A 27,307-nucleotide genomic window follows, 5' to 3' on the forward strand; every position below is an offset into this window, starting at 1 on the left:
CTCACAAATCTTCCTTTGTGAAGATATTCATAAGATATTCATTTTGAAACTTTGTCCACATTCACCCCCACACATTGGTTACCTTTTTAGTGTCTAAGAAGCCCAGCTCTTCCTTACCTATCTTCTTGTTCTTTGTGTACTTTATCTTTGTATTTTCTTCAATGTTGTACGATAGTATTTTTTGCTATCTTTGGCCTTTGTTCACTTTCCTGTTTTACCTTTAGACTCCTAAAGTTTATATTGTCTTCCAGCCTTTCTGCAGTATTGAGTTGTCTCTCAGTGTTTGACCTAAGCTTTCCATGTTTGCTTTGTCTTGTCCTCATGCAGCTTGTCATCCAAGGATTCTAGCTTCGGCAGTCCGATCCTCTTAATCTGTAAGAACATCTTTACCCTGAATCTTCTACTTGAAAGCCTCTCACTTCTCTGATACGGACTTACCTTCAAGTAGCTGTTTCCAGCTGATTGTTGCTAAATCACCTCCCAGCCAACAAACACATACCTTCCCACAATTTAGAACCTTTATTCCTATTTTATCTTTGTCCTGTTCCTTTACTATGCAAAACCAGCTGAAGTATGATCACTTCTGTAAAATTGCTCTCCTGTTGATAGTCCTTCCACCTGCCCAGTTTCATACTCTAAAGCTAAATCCAGAATTGCGTCTCTCGCCCTTCTTGGTGTATTTGCTACATTCTGGAATAAGAAGGTTTTCCTGAATGGAATTTCAGAACTCTGTGTCTTGTGTACCTCTAAAACTTATTGCATCCCAGTTAATCCATGAAATCCCCTTGCTACTGTGGCCCTCTGTATTTGCCCTTGTCAGAGACTTATAGAGCTATAGAGAAATACAACACAGAATCAGCCCCTTCAGCTCTTTGAGTCTGTCCCCACAATCAACCACCCATTAATCCTCCATTAATCCCATTTTGTTATTCTCTTTCCATTCTTATTTTGGGGATTGTAAGAAAATTTGCCTGCAGGTTTGCTCTTCTATCCCCTTAAATTATTCTGTGGGCTGTAGTGCAATTGCCCCTTTTTATGTTCTTTTGTTTAATTCATTATTCGGGAGAAAAAGTCAGCAGAAGTCCTGTCATGACTGTTACCAATGAGCACGGCTGGAACACAGAAGGTACGACCATGTGACCAACTTCAGCTGATGCCTGGCTCCTCACAAAGTCCTGTTGCAGGGTCTCAACTCCAAATGTTGGCTTACACCTTTTTCCCACAGATGCTGTTGAAATCTTCCAGGGTTCTGTTTCTTGTTCCGCATCAAACTTTCATTGCCCAGGCTTGGATGTGCAGAATAACAAGCTTGAATCAAACTCCCATCAAACCATGCAGTACTTTCAAAACAGGGGACAAATATAGGCATAGGGGAGGTAGGAGGGTGAGGAACAGGAGGGAGGGAGCTGGCAACAAAGAAAACCCATAAGAGTACTTCTGATTCTTTGTGATTGAGTTTCAGTAACATTGCAGCTGATTTGAGATTCCCCCCTGAACAACTGAGATTGGTTCCTGTAATTTTACTGCCACACAGCCAGTTTTGAGGGAAGAAACCTTACAAAGGTTTGCCAGACTTTTTCAGATTATTTCCATAATGAAGCTCTGCTTCTGAAACCAAGAACATAATTAGAAGATGTATATATAGGACTGTGAGGTGTGACACTGGTTAGGGACAGGATGTGGGCTGCTAACAGTTCCAGTTGACTGCCCAGGGCAACAAACGGCTCCTGATGATTACAATTAATATTCTTGATATGACAGTTTCTCAAAAAAACATATTAATAAAAAAGAAATAGCAGTCAGAATATGCCTGAGTTTAATCTTATTCAAGAAGAAACTGTTTAATTGAAATCACCTTTATCTGAAATGGAAGGGGCTTGCCCAGAAATCTGAGTTGGTTTCAGTGTGATGTAAAGATATTCAGGGCCTTGAGATAAAAACATGTGCTGCCAATTGTTGCTGTGTTGAAAGGGTAAACTTGCAGCTGGTCTGAGAGAACCAACAACCCTTCACCAAATGTGTTTTCATTCTGATAACTGAGCACAAGTCTTCCGTAGATAAAAATCTAGCCAACCACCATGCACATCTCAGGCAAATCCAAGACTCATTGCTCTCCAGTGATATAGGTTGTCACCATGAAGGAAAGTTTAGGCCTTTAAGCTGTCTCTACTACGTAGTCTGTTTAGTGAGATTGACAGGGCTGCACTGGTTACTGGATTGTGAATTTGTAAGTATTAACTTTAGCACGGGGAGGTTTCGCTGATTTGAGACCCATAGTATTTAATTTTCCAGATGTAATCAGAGGTGCAGAGTTTGCTTGCTATTGGTCATTTCATTGCAAATCAGTTGGCGTATTGTGCCCATGTCAGCTCGCTGAGAAACAATCCAACCTGTCACACTTCTCTGCTCTGCCCCCAGAGAACTGAATTTTTTACCAAAATTCTAAGTATATATCCATCTCTTGAAATATGCCATTAATCTTCCACTACACTTTCAGGTAGCACATTCAAAATTACTTTTACCACACTTTTCCAGGAGACATTTTCCTGCAGAAATACATCTTTCATCAATGGAAGCATGCAGTTGATGCCTTCTAAATGATCAACCCTTGATCTGAGGCAATGTAACTCTACAGGAAGACCAAAGATGTAGGCTTGTGGATGAGATGCTAAATTGTTTTTCCCTCTCTAAAGGAGAAAAAAGAATCCACAAAACTATTGGAGGAAGAGTAGGAGATCACTCCTGATCTCCAAGTATAAAAGGAGGAGTCATAGAGTTGTACAGCACAGAAACGGGCCCTTTGGTCCAACTTGTCCATGCTGACCATGGTGCCTATCTATGCTAATCCCATTTGCCCGCAATAGGCCCACATCCCTCTACTTCTTTCCAATCCAAGTACCAATCAAATGCCTTTTAAATGTCATAATGGTATCTCCTTCAACCACTGGCAGCTCATTCTAGATATTCACCACCCTCTGTGTGAGAAACTTGCCCCTCAGATCTCCTGTAACTTTCTCCCCTTGCATCTTAAACATGTGCTTCTTGCTTTGGACTCCCCTACCCTAGGAAAAAAAGCTCTATCTACTCTATCTATGCCCCTCATAATTTTATAACCATCTTATGTTCCAGTGGGGTAGGTTTTACATACAGTGGTTATCTAGAATGAGGTGCGAGAGGAAGTGGTGGATGCAGATAAAATTACAACATTTAAACGGCATTTGGACAGGTCCTTGATAGAAAAGAAGTACCTGTAGAGGGATACTGACTCAGCCTATCCAATCAATGACCTGCATTACAAGCAACAGTCTGGTAAATCTCTTCTGCACTCTTTCTAATGCTACCACATCCTTCCTGTAGTGTGGTGACCAGAACCATACACAATACTCCCAGTGCAGCCTGACCCATATTTGTAAAACTGCAACATTACACCCCAATTATAATACTCAATGCCTCAGCCTATGAAGGCAAGCATGCCAAATGCCTCCTTCACTACCTTATCCACCTGTGTCACCATTTTCAGGGAATTATGAACTTGCACCCCAAGGTCCCTCTGTACATCCACACTCCTGAGGTCCCTGCCATTTATTGTATATGTACTGTTAGTTTTTGGCTTCACAAAATGCATTATCCCACATCTTATTCATAGACGCATAGAGTTATAGAGCACAGAAACAAGGTCTTGGGCCTAACTTCTCCATGCCATGACTACCTATGCTAATCCCAATTGCCTGCCTTTGGCCCATATCCCTCCGAACCTTCTCCATCCGTGTACCTGTCCAAGTGTATTTTAAACATTGTAATTTAACCTGCCTCTGCCACCTCCTCTGGTAGCTCATTCCATATACCCACCACTTGTCTGGATTAAATTCCATCTGCCACTGCTCAGTCTGACTTCCCAACTGATCTATGTCCCTCCATATCCTTTCACAGCCTTCTTTGTTATCTACTACTCCACCAATATTTGTGTTGTCAGTAAACTTACTAATCAGTCCATTTACATTCTCATCCAAGTCACTTATGCAGTATATGTATATATGACAAATAACAATGGATCCAGCACCAATGCCCCAGTACACCACCGGTTACAGACCAATCAGACAAACACCTCTCGATCACTACCTTCTATCTCCCAGCACCAAGTCAATTTTGAATCTGGTTTGACAACACACTTTGGATCCCATGTGCCCCAACATTGTGGACAAGCCCATCATGCGGGATTTTGTTAAAAGCCTTGCTAAAGTCCAGGTAAAGCATGTCTACCATGCTGCCTTCAGCAGTTTTCTGAGTTACCTCCTCAAAAAACTCAATCAGATTTGTGAGACAGGATCTCCCTCGTACAAAACCATATTGACTCCTCCTAATCAGTCTCTGTCTTTCCAAGTGAACATAAATTCTATCCCTTAGAGTTTTTTTCCAATAATTTCCCTACTATTGATGTAAGGCTCACCAGCTTGTAGTTTCCTGGCTTATCTCTACTGCCCTTTTTAAACAAGGGAACAATATTGGCAATCCTCCGGTTTTCTGGTGCCTCACACGTGGCTAACAAAGAAGCAAAAACCTCCATTAGAGACCCAGCCTTGCTCCCCATAGGATCCTAGGATAGATCTCATAAAGCTCTGGGGATTTATCCACCTTAATGTGTGGCAATATCTCTAACACTTCCTCTTTGCTGAAACAGACTTGTTCCAGAATATGAGCATATCCCTAACTCTCCATCCTCCACATCTTTCTCCCTGGTGAATACCAATGAGAAGTCTTCATTTAGGATCGCGCTGATATCCCCTGGCTCCACACATTGATTTCCTTTTAAGTCCGAGAGGGGACCTAAACCTCCCTAGCTACCCTCTTTCTTCTAATATACTTAGAAAAAGTTTGGGATTCTTCTTAATCCTGTTTGCCAAGGCCAATTCATGTTCTCTTTTTGCCCTCCTAATTTCTTCCTTAGGCACGGCAGTGTAGCAGTCAGTGTAACGCTATTGCAGCGCCAGCGACCCAGGTTCAATTCCGCCGCTGTCTGTAAGGAGTCTGTACGTTCTCCCTGTATCTGCGTGGGTTTCCTCCGAGTGCTCCGGTTTCCTCCCACATTCCAAAGACATACAGGTTAGGATCTGTGGGCATACTATGTTGGCACCGGAAGAGTGGCGACACTTGCGGGCTGCCCCCAGCACATTCTCAGTAATACAAAAAGACGCATTTCACTGTGTGTTTCGATGTACATGTGACTAATAAGTAAATATCTTATCTTGTCTTCTACATCCACTATAAACCTCAAAGTACTCACTCGATACCAAGTGCTTACGCCTGACATATGCTTCCTTCTTACTTCTGATCAAACCTTTAGTTTCCTTTGTTTACCAAGGTTCCCTTATCTTACTATCTTTGCTCTTTACCCTTACAGGGACAACCGACTCTGAGCTGTTTCTATCTTGCCTTTAACTTATCAGATGTTGTTTTTGCCTCCAGCAGCTGCTCCCAATCTACTTTCACCAGGTCCTGCCTTACACTGTTCAAATCAGCCCTCCCCCAATTTAAGATCTTAACTCTAGGACCAACCTTATCTTTTTCCAATGACTACTTTGAAACTTACAAAACTGCAGCAGCTGTTTCCAAAGGGTTCCTCCACAGACATTTCCATGACTTGCCCATCCTCTTTCCCTAAGATAAGGTTGAGTACAGTCCCTTCCCTAGTAGGACTCTGCATACTGTTTTAAAAAACCCTCTTGAATGAATTTTACGAATTTCACCCCATCTAAGCCCCTTACACTCAGGCAAAGTTAAAATGCCCTGCAACTACATTCCACTGTTGCCGACATATCTGTTCTTTGATAGAATAACCCCCATCAAATTGATCATCCCTTTCTTATTTCTAAGTTCTACTCATACACCTCATTGGCTGATTCCTCCAGGATATCCTCACTGAGTATTGCCATAATTCTCTTCCTGATCGTGACAACACTCCCTTTGCTCCAGATTCCAGTATCTACAGTCTCTTCTGTCTCTGTGGTAGTAATGGTGCCTTTTAATACACAGATCAAGCTCCCTTCAGGATCCCTGTGGAAAGGAAGTCCACCATTATAAGGGCCGAGAATAGCAGCCGCACTGCTATGGGGTGAACTCAGCAGAACATACGGCAACAAGATCTTGAAAAGATCACAAAGGCCAGATTCAAGTCTTTGACTGGGTGCAACGGCCTAAAATGAATAAATGACCTAAATGCATGGAGGGGGAAGGGGAAAGGACAAGATGAGAGGGAGAATTCCACAAGACTCTCTCTGTCCATTGGGAGAACTATGAGACCATTCCCACTAAATTCCATGGTCTTTGACACTGATCACATGGTGTTACTGAGAAGAAGGAGCAAAGAGATATGGAAAGAAGGAAAATGCATTGGACGGTCAAGAGGGCTGACACCTCCCCTGCCTCGGATTATATATATCTGGCAGGGAAGCAGTGGGGGTTTCCTGCAGGGGTGTGATGCAGTGGCAAAGTAGGGGAAATGTGCTTGCTCAAAGCAAACTTGAGGAATCCAAGCTCTACAACGACCCGACAAGAGGATCACCGATACACCAGAGCAAAAACCCCGTGGCCTGTCTTTGCAATGACAGGAAGTATCTGGCATAGACACACTGTTAAAAAGTGATGAATCTGAAAGTACTGATCCTTACCAAAGAAAGAGCTCGAAATCTTTCATTTCAGATCACTTTTGTAAGCTTCTAAAATCTCAAAGTTCTTTCCAAAATCTTTAAATTGGCAAAATTCTTCCACTTTCATCACAAGATCACAAGACAAGGGAGCAGAAGTAGGCCATTCGGCCCATTGAGTCTGCTCCAAAGAAAAGGAAAAAAGAAAAAGAAATGAGAAATTGGGGGGCAGGGGCGCAAAAAAACCTAACCCCAATTTCCGGCCTTATCCCCATATCCCTTGATACCCCAACTATTTAGATATCTATCTATCTCTTCCTTAAACGCCTCCAATGATCTGGCCTCCACTGCTGTATGTGGCAAGGAATTCCACAAATTCACCACTCGCTGGCTAAAGAAATTTCTCCTCATCTCTGTTTTAAACCTGTACCCTCTAATTCTAAGATTGTGCCCTCTGGTCCTGGACTCACCCACCAAGGCAAACAGCTTGACCACATCTACTCCGTCCAGTCCTTTCAACATTTTAAATGTCTCTATAGGTCCCCTGTCATTCTTCTGTACTCCAGTGAGTACAGTCCAAGAGCCGACAAACACTCATCATATGTAAGCCCTTTCACTGAGATATGGAGCAATCATAATAATACTCACTTTATTCCCAAGGTTGGAGGCTTGCCTTGCTGTAAATTGGTATCAGTGTGCCACATCACCAGAATTCACCAGCAAGAACCAAGACCTTGCATGGCTGGCTCCCAGTCAGATCCTTCCTGTACAGATGACATATTATCCTCGATGCACGCTGCCCTCTGGGCGAACAGGGTGTGGAGACGGATGCAAGGCTCCTTGTCTTGGTTCATCCCAAGCAGTTGCGTAACAGGGGACTCTTTGATCCACAGGCTGTTCCTGGGAACACACTCCAAGACAGACAGCGAGTGCTGCTGGAAGGTCATCAACTCGGTGAAGGACGCTCTCTGGTCTGCCCAAAACCTGTTGGTCTTCCAGTGCAGTGAGATGTCTGTAGGGGAATGCTGCTGACTGGCACATTCCAGGCTGCAGGAGTACGTGCTGAGGGATGCGCTGAAGCTTGATGCAGCCAATGCAAAGGCTCTGTGGGGAAGGACCACAGTCCAGGGTCCTTCCACTACTGCACATGGAGGGGCTGAGTTGGGTGGGGAAGCCCCTCAAAGCAATGAAAGTATATCACCCCAAGGGGCCACATAAGTGGCAATCGTGCTATGGTTTTAAAAAATAAGTTAACCCTACTGTAATGACCATGAATGTAAAAGTTTTGCACTGTTTCCTCTTTTGTACATATTTTTATTATGAATAAAGTTTTTTTCCGAAATTTAAAAAAATCAGTGTGGTCCTATTGTCGAACAATGTCCCAGTTAGTTGAACATTGCTGCACTACCTATCCTTCATGGAAAAGTTCTTTCTGAAAAATACCTTGGGCCACATGTCCATTTCCAGCCAGTTCCAAATCTGGACGCAAGCATCATCTTGAATCCCCACGGCTTCTCATACATTATTGTATCAGAATGCTTTTTGGAAGGCTAAGTCTATCAATGTTGTAGGGCCCTTCACAGCCAGAAAGGGTCATCATGACCCTAGAAACACTAAGGAGATTTGCCAGTCACATTGGCAACTGCTTACTATTTCGTGATTGTATATCTGAAGCTTATACTAAAAAAAAGTCATTATCTTACAAGACAGACTTAAGAGTTCCTTGTGAATATTTGTTACTTTTTGAATTATTGGTTTCACATTTCCCCTCATTTATTACACCTAATTCACATCAATGCCCTCATAAGGATTGACAATAACTTACAATTTTAATTGGCATTCTTTTCAAAACTAACTCTCTAAAACCAGGGATTGAGTTGTTTTAAACTTTTCCTATTGTTGTAGGGTAACGACTGGCTTTATAATGACTGAATTTGCACTGGTCTACATCTTTTGGAGAGGGCACGCCGCTAATTTCTTCCAAGTGAACCTCTGAGAAATTAATCGCTTTAGTCAAGGCTACTTTTTTTTAATATTCTCATGACAACAGAGCACACAGACAACCCTTCATCTTAGGCAGTCTCTTGGGATCAAGAATGACTTGCTTCCATTCCGTTTTTGTGGGTTCTGAGGTGACTAATGAGGCTAATGTGGGAACCACAGGCTCTTCCACAGATGGGGCAGGAGGAAGCTTTCGGAAGGGCGTTGGGTAGTTTGTGAGGTGGTGCATAAACGGGGCTCTGTGTGTTCCTGATGTATCGCCTTTAGGTTCTCAATACCATCCCCAATGCTCCTTCTCCACTTTGCGTTGTCATGGGCCAGTGAATCTTAGGAGTCAATGGGGATATTGCACTTAGAGTCATAGAGTTATACAACACAGAAACAGGCCTTTGGCCTGACTGGTCCATGCTGACCAAGATGCCCATCTAAGCTCATCCCATTTGCCCACTTTTGGCACATATCCCTCTAAACCTTCCCTAGCCATGCACCTGTCCAAGTGTCTTTTAAACATTGTTAATGTACCTGCCTCAAGCACTTCCTCTGGCTGCTCATTCCTCAAGGTGAAAAAGTTACCCCTCAGGTTCCTATTAAATCTCTCCCCTCTCACCCTAAACCTATGTTCCCTAGTTCTTGATTCCCCAACTCTGGGAAAAAGACTGTGCTCGTTCACCCCACCTATGGCCCTCAAAGACTTTATATACCTCTATAAAATCACCCCTCATTCTCCTACACTCTGCTTCTCAGAATAGAGACTTTGTTTCAAGCGTCTTGTGTCAGGCATGGAAGAGATGTAGCCTGCCCATCATAACTGACTGAGTGCAACTAGGTTCCCAATAGTAGGGATATAGGTCTGAGAGAAAGCCCTGAACCTTCCAGTGAACTTGGATGATTTTGCAGAGACTGCGCTGATGGTAGTTTTCCAGTGCCTCAAGATGCCTGCTGTAGGTGAGATCAGGAATATGGGACACGAGGCAGATACGTTTGAGAGCCCTGTCAATAATGGTGGAGGAGAGGGCACGGCTGAGTGAAAAAGAAGATATCTTGGGAGTGCTGCTATGGAAGGGGTTGTCATCAGAACAGATGCAATGGAGCTGAAGGAACTGGGAGAATGGGATGGGGTTCTTACCAAGGGATGGGAAACTGGGTGGGAGGAAGTGTCATCAAGATAGCCTTAAGAGTCTGGTGGATTGGAATAGAAGTTGGTCCCTATCTTAACCCTGAGTCATTGAAAAATGAAAGTTGAGATGAACCATGTAAAAATGAGAGCAGAATTGGCAACAAAGGTGATGAAACGTTTGGGTCCTGTGGGAGAACATGAAGCAGAACCAAAACAGTCAATGATATTGGAAAAAAATGCTGAGAAAGGGGCATAAGTAGGATTGAAACAAAGACTGTTCCACATATCCCACAAATGGACATGCAAAGTTTGGACCCAACTGAGTCCCTAAGCTACATCTTTGATTTAAAGAAAGTCAGTCAATTTAAAGAACTTTTCACTGTGAGAATGGCTTCAGCCAGGCAAAGGAGGTTGGTGGTGAAGGGGACTGTTTGGGCCTCTGTTCAAGGCAGAAGTGAAGGACATTCAGATTAACCTGATGAGGGACAGAAGTGTAGAGGAATTGGACAATCATAGTGAAAATGAGCTGGTAGGGACTAGGAAACTAAAAACCATCAAAGTGATGTAGAGCATCAGAGGTGTCACTCACGTAAGTGGGAAGAAACTGGACAAGAAAGAAAGTCAAGGTAAAAAGAACAGAGGGAAACAATGAGTCTACCATGATAGACCTGCTCGTAGATCTTGAGAAGCAAGTAGAAGTGGGCTGCATGTGGTTGGAAGACTCTGAGATATGAGGTTGTGGAAGGAAGATCTCCTGAGAAAATGAAGTCACTGACTGGGGGATAGTAGCAATGAGATCAGAGAGGCAATGGTCAGCAGGAATAGTGAAGACATGACAAGTGGTGGTACTGGGGAGAGAGTTGGGGTCAGAGGAATGTGAAGGAGGCAGAAGATCCAGAGGAGAATTGTTATTCAAAGGTTGCAGAAGTTTGCGATGCCTAATACCTGAAAGAAAGTAAAAAAAATAGTTTGTTGGAGCATCAAATGTGGCAAAGGATGAAATGCCAAAGGTGCTCTGCTTGGTAAATTGGCAATGGTTAAACTCCCCATGGTGTAGGCAAATGGCAAAAGTCTGAACGGAAATTGAGACACAAGAGACTGCAGATGCTGGAATCTGGAGCAACAAACAATCTGCTGGAGGAACTCAGTGGGTCGAGCAGCAACTGTGAGAGGAAAGAAACTGTCGATGTTTCGGGTCAAAATCCAGGGCGACAGTGCTGAATGCAAGCATGATCAATGTAAGAAACGTTGACAATTTCTTTCCTCCCACAGATGCTGCCTGATCCGCTGAGCTCCTCCAGCAGATTGTCTGTTGTTCTGAATGGAAATTAATGGGCATGTGATCTGCGGGAATACAGGGAAATAAGGAGAGGGGGATCTGACTGATGGGATCATTGTACAGGGAGCTGGTATGGACCTGATGGGCCAAAAAGCCTCCTTCAATGTCATAATAATTAAGTCGGTAAGTAGACCAAGACAGCTTGGAGATGGAGAGAGGTTTCAAGAGCATGTATGCACTGACGCATGGTATTAAGTATGGATTTCAAGAAGTCAGGAGAAGAGTGATTCGAGAACCATTGAATAACTTGAACATACCTGTGATCATGGGTGAATCCAGACTGTGAAGAGTTGGATTCCAGTTGGAAGCCATGTGAGCCAGACACATTCGCTAAGGAAAGGGATGTGGCTGTGGTAGTGAATTTTAGTCAACATCTTATCAAAAACAAAAAGGGAAATAGGAACCATTGGGGATGAACAAAGTCAAAGAGACAGATAGGAATTATGCCACAGACAAGAGCAGAGCCTCTGCCCAGTGAGCGTATGTGGAACGGCAGTGATAATGAATCCCACAGTGATCCAAACACTAAAAAATTGAAGATACTGGAGATCAGGCATAAAAACTGAAGATGCTGGAATATTCAACAGGACAGGGAGCTTCTGAGGTGAGAGATTCAGGATTAATGTTTCAGATCCATGGCCCTGCATCAGAACTGCAAATAAGCAAGCAGGTTCCTTGCAATAGTCTCTCAGAGACTGGCTCTGGAAGTTCCTACAAACAATGCAACATTTCAAATAAATCTACCTGACCCAGTCCGGAGAGCAGCAGCAGCCTTTACAGCCCATCCAACATATACACAGTTGTAGAGAGTACACCTGGTATAGACACACATTCTGAGGCCTAACTCTATGTCTCAAACCTTGATATCCATTTAATGCACAGTAACTAACACAGAACAGGAATGCCAAGTAAACTGGTAGGTAAGCAATAGGGAGACACCTTAAATGCATGTCGTCGGGTACTAGACATGTCTACCTGGGGATAATATTCTGACTGTCTACCTTATCTATGCCTCTCATAATTTTATAACTTCTATCAGGTCTCCCCCTAGCTTCCAACACTCCAGAGAAAACAACCCAAGTATGTCCAACCTCTCCTTATAGCTCATACCATTTCATCCAGGCAACATCCTTTTAAACCTCTTCTGCATCCTTTCCAAAGCCTCCACACCCTTCCTGTAGTGGGATGACCAGAACTGCACACAGTATCTTTTGGAGAGTTGTGAATCTTTGGAATTGTCTATCCCAGAGATCTGTGGAGGTGGAGTCATTGAATATATTCAAGACTAAGAGAGACTGGGGAGTGACTTATTATGGAATGTGGAATTGAGGACAAAATCAGATCAGTCATGATCCCATTGGATGGTGGAGCAGGCTTGAAGATCTTTATGGCCTGCTCCTGCTCCTTTCTTTTGTGCTCTTCTGCTTTTACTCTGACTGACTGCCTGTCCTTTGTGGTATTTCCACTCCTGAGTGATTCTGAGGCAGGAGCAACCAATAGACTCAAGGCCTTCTACAACCTTTGGACACGGCAAGGGGAAATGATTTTTTTGCCACTGAATGATATTCCATTTACTATGTTATTTTTCAGAAAATTAGTTTTTGATTATTTCAGATCCTAACAAATAGTATGGCCACTTTCATTTGATCTCTTTGGTCTTGGTTCATGACATTGGGGTTAACCAATTTCATCTCAATCGATTCAATGGTTCAACTAACGAGTTAAATGATATCTGCAGTTGCAAATTAATTATTCTTAGGAAATCCCATGCAATGTAGTTCTTTACCCCAAATAGTTTTGCTATGCTCCATGGGCACAGTAACAGTAGGAGGGAGGTCTAGACCCAATGGTATCTCTTAGGTTGGGCAACATTAAGGTGTGAACACATCCTTGTCAATAATGCCATTAGACACATTTAACGCCTCAATCTCTGACTCTATTATTCAAGGGGATAAATCACTTCCATGCAAAGAATGATTTTAAAGACATTACCTTCCAATTTTTATGGATATATTTTTTTCTTAGTAGCCTCAATATTTTATAAAGCTTGCCAGAAACTGGCATGTGAATATGCACAAAAGGTCAGAATAAAAGGAGAACTGAAAACCTGAGACAAATTTAGGCTGAAGCATTGACAGAAATCTCAATAAATTTTACATCATGTCTGTTTCAAAAGGAAAGACTTCTGGTTTAATGTGGTGGAACAGGCTGGAATTTGAAATAAAATGTGATAGATACTGACATTATGGTAATATGCCAAAACGTACAAGCTGCTCTATAAAGCTTCCTTGTACACATTGCCATGGGCTTTCATTGCAGATGGCATTTCTGACAACAATCTACAGAAGCCTCCAATGATGGTTTTCTAAGAAATACCCTGTTTTACATTTACAAGGGTTGTAAACTCACACCATCATTCTTCAAATATTAGCACTGTATGTTTCTTTTTTCACTGTTGGGGACTAGTGCAAGATTCAGAAGGGCAGCTGAAGTTTTGTTGCAGTTAAATGATCAGTGCCTGTGATAGGTGGACCTCAAGGTGCACTGGCACTCCGTATTACACTGTTACTTCAAACTAATCACTGACAAGGAAACTTACACACTTTGCAGAAGGCTTTGTTCAATTCTACCTCAGCTCCGAAATACTGGGTTTTATAACTGCAAACTTCTTCTCTGGGATACCTGCAGTGGTACATCGAACACACTAATTACTCACCAGCATACTAATGCCCTAGAGGAATGGAAATTGACCCAGGAACTTTACCCTCTGTATCCAGTTGCCTTTCGCGCAGCTAGTAGAGTCACTGACTCACAGTACCAAAGACCCGGGTCATTTCCTGACCTAGGGTGCTGTCTGTTTGGAGTTTGCACATTCTCCCTATGACTATATGGGTTTTCTTTGGGTGTTCTGGTTTCCTCCCACGTTCCAAAGACTTGCAGGTTGGTAGGTGTTGCCCCTAATGTATAGGTGAGCGGTAGAATCTGGGGATCTGGAGAGAGTTGAAGAGAATGTGGGGATTAGTGTAAATTGGGTGGTTGATGGTTGGTGGAAACTCGATGGACCAAAGAGCCTGCTTCCCTGCTCTTCCTCTCTCTAACTCTGTGACAATAGCAACACACTGGCCAATCCCAAACAGAATAAAACTCTTATTCTACTGAGCCAGTCTATGCATCATTGTTATGTACATTTCTGGTTTTATTTAGTCAAGTATGGAAATAAATGCTGGAACAAAATTATATTCCTAAATCACTTGCTAAAAATTGGTAGTCACTACTTTCCTTACAGCTGCTTATTTCTAAAGGGTCAGTGTGGTTGTATGTTGAAAGATCAACAAGCTCAGATTAAACTACTTGAGGCTGGATGAATGGGAAAATACATGGTATGTAGTGCCATAAGATCAAGTATAACCTTCTTGTGTATTTGATAAAATTCAACAAAACTTTTTCCACTGGTCAGGAAGACCAGGAATAATAGTCAGAATAGCAATTGAATATTGAACTGCTTTCAGAACAGGCATACTAGATCATGACAGGTTTCTGTGTGAAGTGATGGCAATAAAACGGAGGATGCCACTCAGGAGGGAAGTTAGAAGCATTTCCTCATGCACAGGGTTGAAATGACCAGCACAAGAAGCAGCATATCCTTGGTCAATTAATAATTTTAAATTTGAGATCACTAGATGTTTACTGGCCAATAGTATAAAAGGATAAACAGCCAAGATATGTGTTAGGGTAATGGATCAAAATAGTAGAACAGGTTTGGATTGAATGCTCTGCTCTCATTCCTATGTTTGAGGATGAAGGTCTACCTGACATCTACACAAATACCTCACCCGTCAATCATTGTAAGCTCACAGGTCCACTTCCCATAATACTCTGAGAATGCAGCACACAATGTCCCACAGATCAAATGAAGGATTATCCAGCTCATTGGATGAGGAAATGAAACTGAAAAGAATCTAAAATTCACTTCCCATTCAAAAAGGTGACAGGAACCCATACTGCCATGTGCATACTCTCAATAATGTCTAGCAATCGTGATTTATCAGATTAATACAGTTCTCAAGGATCCTTTTAGCTCTTTGGACGTTTTCCAGATCTTTGAAAAAACCATGCAATTAGCCCCACTTCAATTAGTCCCTAATAGTGCCCAGAATTAAACACCATGCTCCAGTCAGGGTCTAATCAGAGCTTTGAAAGACATTCCATTTTTTTTTACCAACCATTGCTTCACTATGTCCAAATATGTTAAGTTCCATTTCTGCAACACTCCTCTGGAATCATCATCTGCATCTGAAGCATCTTTAATTTCATTCATCTTACAATCTTCCTTTCCAGTGCTTACACATTAATTGTTTTTGTTTTGTTTTATTGTGGCAACTTTGTAACAAAATCAATTGTAAATGTTTAAAATGAGTAAAGCTATCAAGTCAAACTAACAGGAGACACCATTTCTCAGAGTGCTGAGGTGAAGGAACATTTTGTATTGAATATTTTTCCCTAAGGTTCTTGCTTCAGTAATTTTTTGGAACTTTGTGAGCTTATATATAAAATAAATACACATTCTTATCAAGGCCACATTCTGTGGCAAATTCAAATCAGAACGCAGTATGAAGACATTTCATTGTCACAATGATTGTGAGCTTTCATTTTCCCCACAGAGGTTATGGTCCTGCAGCTGATGTTATATATGTACGCAGGAATTTAGTAAGTTTCCAAATAAATGTGGTCTGAGAAACTTTCACTTCCAGTACCAACGAAGAATACACTTTCAGTTATGTTTTTTTTAAAGAATAATTGTTTTGTGTAGCAAGGGAGTGGGACTAAATTGACCAGAGACAATGCAGAAATGTTGAGATATATGGCTTCTTCTTGCACCCTGATTCTTAGACTCAGGGTAATTGACTTGCCATGATTCATAATTATCGCTAATTGCTGAAACCATTTCTTTTATTACTGATGACAACATGAATAAAGTATGTCTCATCATCTCCACTTCTGCACCTATCCACTACATATGATGGGTGATTAAGTGATCCTGCACTATTTCAGAAGCATCTGATCTTGAGAATTGGGATTACAATGATGAACTGCTATCCCCAACCTGCATTCTCTGGGGGTTCCTTACAGAGGACAACCCAAGTAAGACTTATACAATGAATGGTAGGGCCCTGGGGAGTGTTATGGAACAGAGGGACCTAGGAGTGCAAGTACAGAGTTCGCTGAAAGCGGCATCACAGGTAGATAGGGTGGTGAAGAAGGCGTCTCCCACTCTGGCCTTCATCAGTCAGGGCATTGAGTATAGGAGTTGGGACGTAATGTTGCAGTTATATAAGACATTGGTGAGGCCGCACTTGGAGCACTGTGTACAGTTTTGGTCACCCTGTTATAGGAAAGATGTCATTAAACTGGAAAGAGTGCAGAAAAGATTTATCAGGATGTTGGCTGGACCTAGAGGCCTGATTTACAAGGAGAGGTTGTGTAGGCTAGGACTTTATTCCCTGCAACGTAGGAGGTTGAGGGATGACCTGATAGAGGTAAATAAAATCATGAGGGGCATAGACAGGGTGAAAGGACATAGTCTTTTTCCCAGGGAGGGTGTGCTAAAAACAAGAGGGCATAGGTTTTAGATCAGAGGCGAGAGATTTAAAAGGGACATCAGGGGCAGCTTCTTCACGCAAAGGGTGGTGCGTATTTGGAATGAGCTGCCAGAAATAGTGGTTGAGGTGGGCATATTAGCAACATTTAAAAGCCATCTAGATAATTACATGGATAGGAAAGATTTAGAGGGCTATGGACCAAATGTGGGCAGGTGGGACTAGCTTGCTAGGCAACACAATCGCCATGGACAAGTTAGGCCGAAGGGCCTGTTTCCATGCTGAATGACTCCATGACTCTATGATTCTATAACAGGGCAGATTTTGAAATGGTGCTTTCCTTGTAAGAGTGATTAATATATCAGATGTTACTGGGGAATGTTTCAACTAGCTTTGCAGGGAGATGGGAACTGGAACAACAGGACAGTAAGTAAGGGAATGGGCAGGAGGGCTGATGTCAGGGAATTTAGTATTAGGCAGATTCCTAATAACAGGTGTGGTGGGATGAATGGTTTTCAGTGATGAACTTAGAGCATGGATCAGTACTTGGAACTATGATATTGTGGCCATTACAGAGACTTGGTTGAGGGAGGAACAGAAATGGGTGATCGATGTACCAGGGTTTCAAAGTTTTATGAAGAATAGAGAGGGGGGTAAAAGAGGGGGAGGAGTTGCAATGTCAATTAGAGATAATATATCAGCTGCACTCTGGGGAGACATAATGGAGGGCTCGGACACAGAGTCTATTCTGGTAGAACTCAGGAATAGGAAGGGTGTAATCACTCTCTTGGGGGTGTACTATAGCCCTCCCAATAGCCACCGGGACATTGAGGAACAGATATGCAAACAGATTAGGGAAATGTGTAAAAATTATAGGGTTGCGGTCATGGGGGACTTCAACCTCCCTAATACAAATTGGGACCTTTTTTAGTGCAAGGGGGTTAGGTAGGGCAGAATTTGTTAGGTGTATCCAGGAGGGGTTCCTAAATCAATGTGTTGACAGTCCAACAAGGGGAGACGCTATTCTGGACCTGGTGTTGGGTAATGAGCTTGGCCAGGTGACTCACCTATCAGTGGGTGAGCAATTGGGGAACAGTGACCACAGCTCATTGACTTTCAGGATAGCTATAGATAAGGATAGGAATGGGGTTAGCACAAGGGTTTTAAATTGGAGCAGGGCTAATTATGAAGGCATAAGGCAGGAACTAGGTAGAGTAAACTGTGAAAACCTTTTTAATGGCAAGTCCACGTTGAGCATGTGGAAAGTGTTTAAGGATCAAATACACAGAGCACAGGATGAGTATGTCCCGATTAGAAGGAAGGACATGAATGGGAAAATAAGGGAACCTTGGATGTCCAGAGAAGTAATAAACTTAGTCAAGAAGAAAAAGGACAAGTATGTAGAGCTTTGGAAGTTAGGATCAGACAGAGCACGTGAGGACTATAGAGAAGCTTAGAAATGAACTCGAGAAAGGAATTAGGAAAGCCAGGAGGGGCCATGGAAAGTCTTTAGCAAGTAGGATTAAGGAGAATCCAAAGGCATTCCACACCTACCATCAGGAATAAGAGGACAATGAGGGAAAGGGTAGGACCACAAGGATAAAGAAAGCAATTTATGTTTGGATGCAGAGGATGTGGGTGAGGTTCTGAATGAGTATTTCTCTTCAGTATTTACCCAGGAAAGGGACATGCAGGATGCAGATATTGGAACTGAGGTCGGAAACATGCACTTAGAGGTCAAGGAAGAGGTAGCGTTAGGTCTCCTAAACAGTATTAAGGTGGATAAGTCCCCGGGGCCCAATGGGATATACCCCAGGTTACTGAGGGAGGTGAGAGAGGAAATTGCTGGGGCCTTGACCAGTACCTTTGTGTCCTCTTTGACCACGGGTGAGGTCTCAGAGGACTGGTGGGTGGCTAATGTTGTTCCTCTGTTTAAGAAAGGAACAAGGGAAAATCCAGGGAATGATAGACCAGTGACTCTCACATCAGTTGCAGGGAAATTGCTGGTGAAAATTCTTAGGGATGGGATATACGAACATCTGGAATCTAATGGCTTGATTAGGGAAACCCAGCATGGCTTTGTGCAGGGCAAGTCATGTCTTACTAACCTGGTTGAGTTTTTTCACAAGGTGACGAGAGAGATTGATGAAGGTAGAGCTGTGGATGTCATCTATATTGACTTCAGTAAGGCATTTGACAAGGTCCCACATAATAGGTTAATCAAGAAAGTTCGGATGTATGGGGTCAGTGGAGAATTGGCTGTGTGGATCCAGAACTGGCTTGCCCATAGAAAACAGAAGGTGGTAGTTGAAGAGACTTATTTGGGCTGGAGGCCTGTGAGTAGTGGTGTTCCGCAGGGATCTGTACTGGGACCTCTGCTGTTTGTGATGTACATAAATGACCTGGATGAGCATGTTGATGGATGGGTTAGTAAGTTTGCAGACGACACCAAGATTGGTGGAGTAGTGAATCGTGTAGAAGACTGGCGATGGATACAGCGTGATATAGATCAGTTGCAGATGTGGGCAAAGAAATGGCAGATGGAGTTTAACCTGGATAAATGTGAGGTATTGCACCTTGGTAGGACTAATGTCAAGAGGCAGTACACTCTTAAGGGCAAGAACCTTAACAGTGCGAAGAGCAGAGAGACCTTGGGGTGCAAGTCCATGGCTCATTGAAAGTGGCTACACAGGTAGACAGGGTGGTTAAGAAGGCTTATGGAATGCTTACTTTCATTAATCGAAGTATTGAGTACAGGAGTCAAGAAGTTATGATGCATTTCTACAGAACTCTGGTTAGGCCGCATTTAGAGTATTGCGTACAATTCTGGTAACCTCACTATAGGAAGGATGTTGAGGCTTTAGAGAGGGCGCAGAGGAGGTTTACTAGGATGCTGCCTGGATTAGAGGGCATGTGTTATCAGGAGAGGCTGGACAAACTTGGGCTCTTCTCTTTGAAGCGGCAGAGGCTGAGGGGTGATCTATTGGAAGTGTATAAAATTATGAGGGGCATAGATAGGGTGGACAAGCAATATCTTTTTCCCATTATTGAGTGATCCAATACCAGAGGGCATGCATAGAAGAGATGAGAGGGGTAAGTTTTTTACTCAGAGAGTGGTGGATGCCTGGAATGCATTGCCTGATAGGGTGGTGGAGGCAACTTCATTGGGGACTTTTAAGAGGAGCTTGGATGGGCACATGAATCAGAGGAAAATAGAGGGATATGGGCACTCTGTAGGTTGAAGGGATTAGCTATGTCAGCACAAAATTGTGGGACGAAGAGCCTGTTCTGTGCTGTACTGTTCTATGTTCTATGTTCTCTTGGCCAAATTAATATGGATCATTGCTTGGTCATTTTAACTGACCAGAAACAAACCACTGTCCAGTCAAACTGTTTCAAGTTTCAGCTCAGACTCTCAAATGAACTTTTCCATAATTGTTAACCTTCATTCATAAAATTTCACAATAAAAATGCTTCCTTGCTTTATTTTCAGAGATGTTAAATTAGTCTATTTTGTAGATAGGAATCTTCAGGAACAGATAAAGTGCTTTAGGCCCAAACACAGAGTCACGGAGTTATACAGCACAGAAACAGGCCCTTCATGCCTGCCAAGTTGCTCCATACAAGCTTGTCTGATTTCCCAGCATTTGACCCATAACCTACCAGTCTCTTTTTCAAGATAAAGGACACATTTAAGGATACTCAATGTCAGCAAAACAAATGAACTGGTGATTGTCTTCAGCAAATGCTCCTGTCTACATCAACATGCTGAGGTTGAGACAATTGAGAGCTTCAAGTTCCTAGGAGTGAACATGATCAACACCTGGTCCAACCATGTAGACGCCACAGCCAAGTAAGCTCACCAGCGCCTCTACTTCCTCAGGAGGCTAAAGAAATTTGGCATGTCCCCTTTGACACTCACCAATTTTTTCTGATGCACCATAGAAAGCATCCTATCTGGATGCATCATGGCTTGGTATGGCAACTGCTCTGCCTGTGATTACAAGAAACTGCAGAGAATTGTGGACACAGCTCAGCACATCTTGGAAACCACCCTCCCCTCCATGGACTCTGTCTATACTTCTTGCTGCCTCAGTAAAGCAGGCAGCATAATCAAAGACCCCACCCACCCCAGACATTCTCTCTTCTCCCCTCTCCCATTGGGCAGAAGATACAAAAGCCTGAAAGCATGTACCACCAGGCTCAAGGACAGCTTCCTGCTATTATAAGACTATTGAACGGTTGCCTGGTATGACAAGATGGACTCTTGACCTCACAATTTACCTCATTATGACCTTACACCTTATTGTCTACCACCATTGCACTTTCTCTGTAGCTGTGGCACTTTATTCTGCATTCTGTATTGTTTTACTTTGTACTATCTCAATGCACTGTGTAGTGATTGATCTGTACGAACTGTATGCAAGATGAATTTTTCCACTGTACCTCAGTACAAGTGACAATAATTAACTAATTCCAATTCTAATTCCAATTAAGGTTAGGTTAACACAGTTTTCTAGCTTAGATTTGCTTTCATTGCCAATTAACACATGAGAATCTTCACTCACATCCCTAAAGCCATATGTTGCAGTTCTTACGCAATTTCCACAGTGAAAAAGGGAACTCATTTTGGAAAATATAAACCATTTCCGTTACGTGCCATTTATTGAATAACAAATTACTTGCAGTTGATAAAGTATAAGAACTGATGCCCCATTTTTTTATCTTTCTTACAGCTTCTGAAACAGAACTTCCTCCATTCGCTGAATCTATGTCTTCTAAAATAACCAGAATTTTTTAATGTCTGGGAGAGGTGTACAATAGTACTTTTTCCATCCTTTTCATTAATCTCTTCTACAATTGATCATCCAGTATGATTTCCCAGGGTAATTCAGTAGTTCATTCTGTGAGAGGCTGTGAAGCTTTGAAATGAAAGGAATTACAATGAAAAATTCAATACCCTATGTCTATACCTCTAAAAGCTCATAAGGTAAATGTACCTCATGTTGTCAATGGCTATGTAGATCTCAAGCAACAACAGCAACATCTAAACATCCTGCATTTATATAGCATCTTTTCAGGAACATTATTGACGAAAATTGTCTCTGAGTCAAGTAAGGAGGTAATAGGGTAGATGATTCGAACTTTGATCAAAGGAATAACCTTTGAGCATTGCTTATCGGCACAGGTGGCACGGTAGTGTAGCAGTTAGCGTAACGCTGTTACGGCGCCAGTGACCTGGGTTCAATTCCCACCGCTGTCTGTAAGGAATTTGTCCGTTCTCCCCGTGTGTCTGTGTGGGTTTCCTCCGGGTTCTCCAGTTTCCTCCCATATTCCAAAGATGTACAAGTTAGGAGTTGTGGGCATGCCATGTTGGCACTGGAAGAGTGGTGACACTTGCCGGCTGTCCCCAGCACATTCTCAGTAAAGCAAAAAGATGCATTTCATTGTGTGTTTCGATGTACATGTGACTAATAGATAAATATCTTAATATCTTATCGGAAGAAGGAGAAGTGGGAAGGTGGAGAGATTTAGAGAGGAAACTTGAGAGCATAGGTCTTGGTGTTTGAAGGCATATTTACCAATTGGTATTGGTATTGGTTTATTATTGTGACTTGTAGCCAAGTACAGTGAAAAACTTGTCTTGCATACCGATCGTACAGGTCAATTCATTACACAGTCCAGTTACATTGCGTTAGTACTAAGTGCATTGAGGTAGTACAGGTAAAAACAATAAGAGTACAGAGTAAAGTGTCACAGCTACAGAGGAAGTGCAGTGCAGGTAGACAATAAGGTGCAAGGTCACAACAAGGTAGATCGTGAGGTCAGAGTCCATCTCATTGTATAAGGGAACCGTTCAATAGTCAATTTTGGAATATTTAAATTTTGCAAGAGGGCAGAATTAGATCGGAACAGATACATTATGGGATTGAAGAGCTGCCGAAGATTACAAAAGGTGTGAGACTATGGAGGGATCTGAAAGCAAGCATTTTAAAACTGAGGCATTGCTTAACCAGGAGCCAATGTAGGTCAGCAGGCACATGAGTAACAGGTGAACAGGACTCAATGCAACTAGCATCCCAGGTCAATGCTTAGACAACCAATTCCAACTGCTGATGTAAACTAGAGGGTGCAAATCAAAAATGGGCGCAGGAAAAGGGTGTATGCACATAATTTGTTGAATGTAACAGAGCAGAAATTGTTCCACTTGACAGAGCATCAAGAACCAGAGGACACAGAATGAAGATGAATGGCAAAAAATATGGAAACATGAGGAAATGTTTTTTTTTCTCAGCAGGTGGTCTGAAATGTACTCAGATTGGATGATGGAGATAGATTCAGTCGTGGCATTCAAAAAGGAACTGGATAAATAGACGTCGAGACCTAGAGACACACAGCACAGAAACAGGCCATTTGGCCCACTGAGGCCTTGCCAACCATCAGGCACCCTTTTACGTTAAACCCATTTTATTCTCCACGCATTCCTTTGAATTTCCCCCACCCCACCCCACCCCCCATATTCCACCAATACACTAAGGGAAAGTTACAGGGGTTAATTATTCCACCAACCCGCACATCTTTAGGATGTGGGAGGAAACTGGAGCACCTGAAGGAAGTGCATGTGGAACGTGCAAACTCCACACTGCCAGCATGGGAGGTCAGGATTGAACCCAGGTCACTGGAGCTATGAGGAAGACTCTGCTAATTGTTTCACCGTGTCACCAAAATTTGAAAGGAAGATATTGCATAATATGGTGTTCAGTGTTCTGAGAACAATTGTTCAATTCTGAGCCCACTCTCGAAATGGGGGAGCAGCCCAGCCCAACAGATTCAGGGAGATGACTGCACCGTAAGTGTAGGATTGGTTGGAGAACCTTGATTCAGTAACAAAGGAGCAGTTTGATTTCTGACTTTTCCCATTTCTGTTGAAAGATGATCAACCTGAAATATTCACTCTTCACAGATACTGTCCGACTTGCTGAGTACTTCCAGCATTTTCTGTTCTTATGACCAAGGTGTGGTGCTTAACATAGAACAACATAGAACATTACAGCCCAGTACAGGCCCTTTGGCCCATGATGCTGTGCCAACATTTTATCCTGCTCCAAGATCGATCTAACCCTTCCCTCCCACATAGCCCTCCATTTCTCTATCATTCATGTGGCTATCTAAGAGTCTCTTAAATGTCCCTAATGTATCTGCCTCCACCACCTCTGCCGGCAGTACGTTCCACGCACCCACCACTTTCTGTGCAAAAAACTTACCCCTAACATCCCCCTTATACCTTCCTCCAATCACCTTAAAATTATGTCCCCTCGTGTTAGCCATTTTCGCCCTGGGAAAAAGTCTCTGACTGTCCACTCAATCTATGCCTCTTATCATCTTGTACCAGCTTGTGTCACACAATCTCATAAGGGTCCGTTTCTGTCCTTTACATTTCTTTGATTTAATATTTTAATGTTTTAACTTGTTCCAGGTGTTATTCAATGTTTATCAAAGTCAATCACAATCAATAGAATAGATCATATTGATGGGTTTGATAACCCATGGGCCTGAGGGAGGGGGTGGGGAAAGTTAGGACAGGAGGATGGAACAGGATTCACGGTCTTCCTTGGGTCCAGTGGGGTCTCTGTGTGGTTCCCTGGGGACTCATGAAGGCATCCACTTTAGTAGAAAGAATTAAAAGAGGAGAATATTGTTTAAAAGGAAGCAAACTACAGAATGCTGCTGGACAGAGATTTGAGTTTGCTTATGCATGAAATACAGAAGGTGAGTACAGCAGGTGATTAGGAAGGTGAACTGCCCTTAACTGCAAAAAGGATGGAGTATAAAAGTGAAGAGCTCTTCCTACAATTGCACAGTCACTGGTGAGACAACAACTGGAGTATTGCATGCAGGTTTGGTCTCCATATTTAAGGACGGATATGTTTGGTGTCAAAGCAGCTCAGAGAGTGTTCACTAGATTAAGTCAACTGATTTAGTCTAATGCTTTCACAGTGAACTGAATAGGGATGAACGAAAGAGAGAAAACAAGAATAAAAGAAGTAGCAGCAGGAATAGACCTTTCGATAAGAGCAAGGCCGATCTTCTACCTCAACACTGGTTTTCTACCTTGATATCTATAAAATCCAAACATCTACTAATCTCTGTTTTGAATGCAATCAATGATTGACTCTCCACAGACTTCTGTGTCAGAGCATAGTGAATCCAAAGTGAATCTTTGATAGGGGAGCAGCCCAGCCCAACAGATTCAGGGAGATGACTACATCGTAAGTAAGACTGAAGAAATAGCTTACCCCTTATTTTAAAACTGTGATCCCTAGTCCTGGGCTCCTCAGACAGGTGATATATCCTCCCTGTATCAAGCCTGTTAAGCCACTAAAAATTCTGTTTGTTTCAATGTGGTCACTCTCATCCTTTTAAACTCTAAGGATGAGAGGCCTAGCTTACTTGAGTTCTCCTCATTTGACATACTTGCCATCCCTGGAAAAACTCCAGTGAATCTTTATCAAAATTTTATCCTTTTTTCAGCAAAGAGACCAAAATTATCCCAGGTCTGAAATTCTCTTGTAATAAAGATCAATGCAAAACTTGCCTTCCAACCTGCTTATGTGCAATGGAGAAATAAAAATCTGTCTGTAGGAGCTGTAAATTTCAACAGTAGAATATATAACAGTAGTGGTTTGGGGTCAAAAGGCTTCATTGTCTGCTGTAAGATTCCCAGAGATTAATAGGCTCTGTTTAACCAAAGATGTAGCCTTTCTCTAGTATTAGGCTTCATGTGTTTTTACTGTAGTGTTGAGTAATGAAGTAAAAACCTTGATGAAACATTGATTTTAGTGATTAAGTTACTAAGATGTAGCTTGCTGGAAAACTGAGAATGAACATAGTTAGCAAGTGAGATCTCTGAAAAGGGAACCAATTTCTATGACATAATTATGGGTCTAAAGAATAAGTACATTTCAATTATTGCTTGACTTCCCACCTTTGCAGGAAAGATCTAGAGATCTGTATCGTTAAACTGTGTCTCTGAATGCCACACAGAATGATCATGTGAGTTTCAATCATACTGACTCCCTTTACATTTGCTGCTTCTTGTTCTCACACATCTCCTTGAGATCAAGGAAGACTTGCTTCCAGTTTTATGGGTTCTGAGGTAAATGATGAGGGGTTAAGGAACAGGTGCTTGCGCTGAAATGTGTCCTGAGAAGGGGGATCAGATATTACCAAGGAGGGAAAAGTGACCAAGGAGTCAAGGTTGAAATGATCCCTTCAGAGTGCAGAAAGGGAACAAGAAGGGATGGTGGTATGCTGGATGAAATGATGGGGACTGATTGGGTGGAAGTAATCCTAATTGTTGTTCTGGGAGGGAGGGGGATGGAAGTTGAGGGCAGAAGTGCAGGAAATAAGATGGACTCTTGTCAGGCTCCCTATCAGCTGTGATGGAGGCAAATCTTTGACTGAGAGAAAGAGAAGCTACATGGAAAGTACCAGCATGAAATATTTATCATCAGTACACATTAAACAGAGGCAGAGAAACTGGGATTCAGAATGGTGTCCTTACAGCAACTGAGTTGAACTGAAGTATCATCAAGATGGATATGGGTGTCAGTGTGTAGAAAAAGAAATCTGGGCACAAGTAGGTTACAGCTAGCTCACTCGACACTACCTAATCTGTTTGTCTTGCATTCAACTCCAGTCCACATTCTGGAAGCCAAGTTTGATATTTCATTAAATGGCCAAATATCACCATCTTCTAAAGGCGAAAGAATGGGCAATCATTGCAGTGTTGATCACACCTAAAGATTATTTAACAGCAACCAGTATATCCCATACATAATCAGTACAAATCAGTCATTTTTCCTTTTGTCCAAACTTCCTGTCATTTTTTAATAACAGATCTACAATTTTAATCCCTTATTTTACTTTTTTCTTTAAATAATTTTCTTTCCTCCAGCTGAGACTTTCTATTCTACCCAGTTTGAATTTCTTCCCCTTTCTGAGAGGGACTGGGCAACAGTGCCCCTGTTAACCCCACCCATTATCTCACACCTGACTCATCTCTCTCTAAGTAAGGGGAAATTAAGACTTAAAGAGTGCCTTTAAATAGCAAATTAGCAGTTAATTTACAAGAACCACAGGGGATGATAGGAGAAAAAAGACTGAAACATTTAAAAAAGGCACAATGAATTTTTTTTAAAAATATATAACATTGGGAGGAAGAAGAAACAGTCTGTCAGACAGGCAAGAAAGAGAAGGAAATTGAGATAGAGATAGACAAAGATAGAGACAAGCTTATCCAAAATGAAGGATCACTTTGGAGAAAGGAGATGAAAATTGTGAGTGTAATGACAGACAAATTGATACACTTAGAGCAAAAAGTATCTCAGCTGTGCAGAGTGAGTAAGGCAAATGGATAGAACATGTGAAAGAAATAAAAAGAATTAAAGTAACATTAAAAAGACCATAAAGGAACGAGTAGATTTTTGTGTCTGACTGTGTGCAATATTGCAGATGAATCATTATAAATATGCACAGGACAGCAAGCCAGTAATAAGGTCCAAACAATGATCTGTCTAGAGGAATGAGAAGCAGCTGAGATCCATTCTTA

The sequence above is a fragment of the Pristis pectinata genome, chromosome 4, assembly GCF_009764475.1.
Source record: "Pristis pectinata isolate sPriPec2 chromosome 4, sPriPec2.1.pri, whole genome shotgun sequence".
NCBI lineage: Eukaryota > Metazoa > Chordata > Chondrichthyes > Rhinopristiformes > Pristidae > Pristis > Pristis pectinata.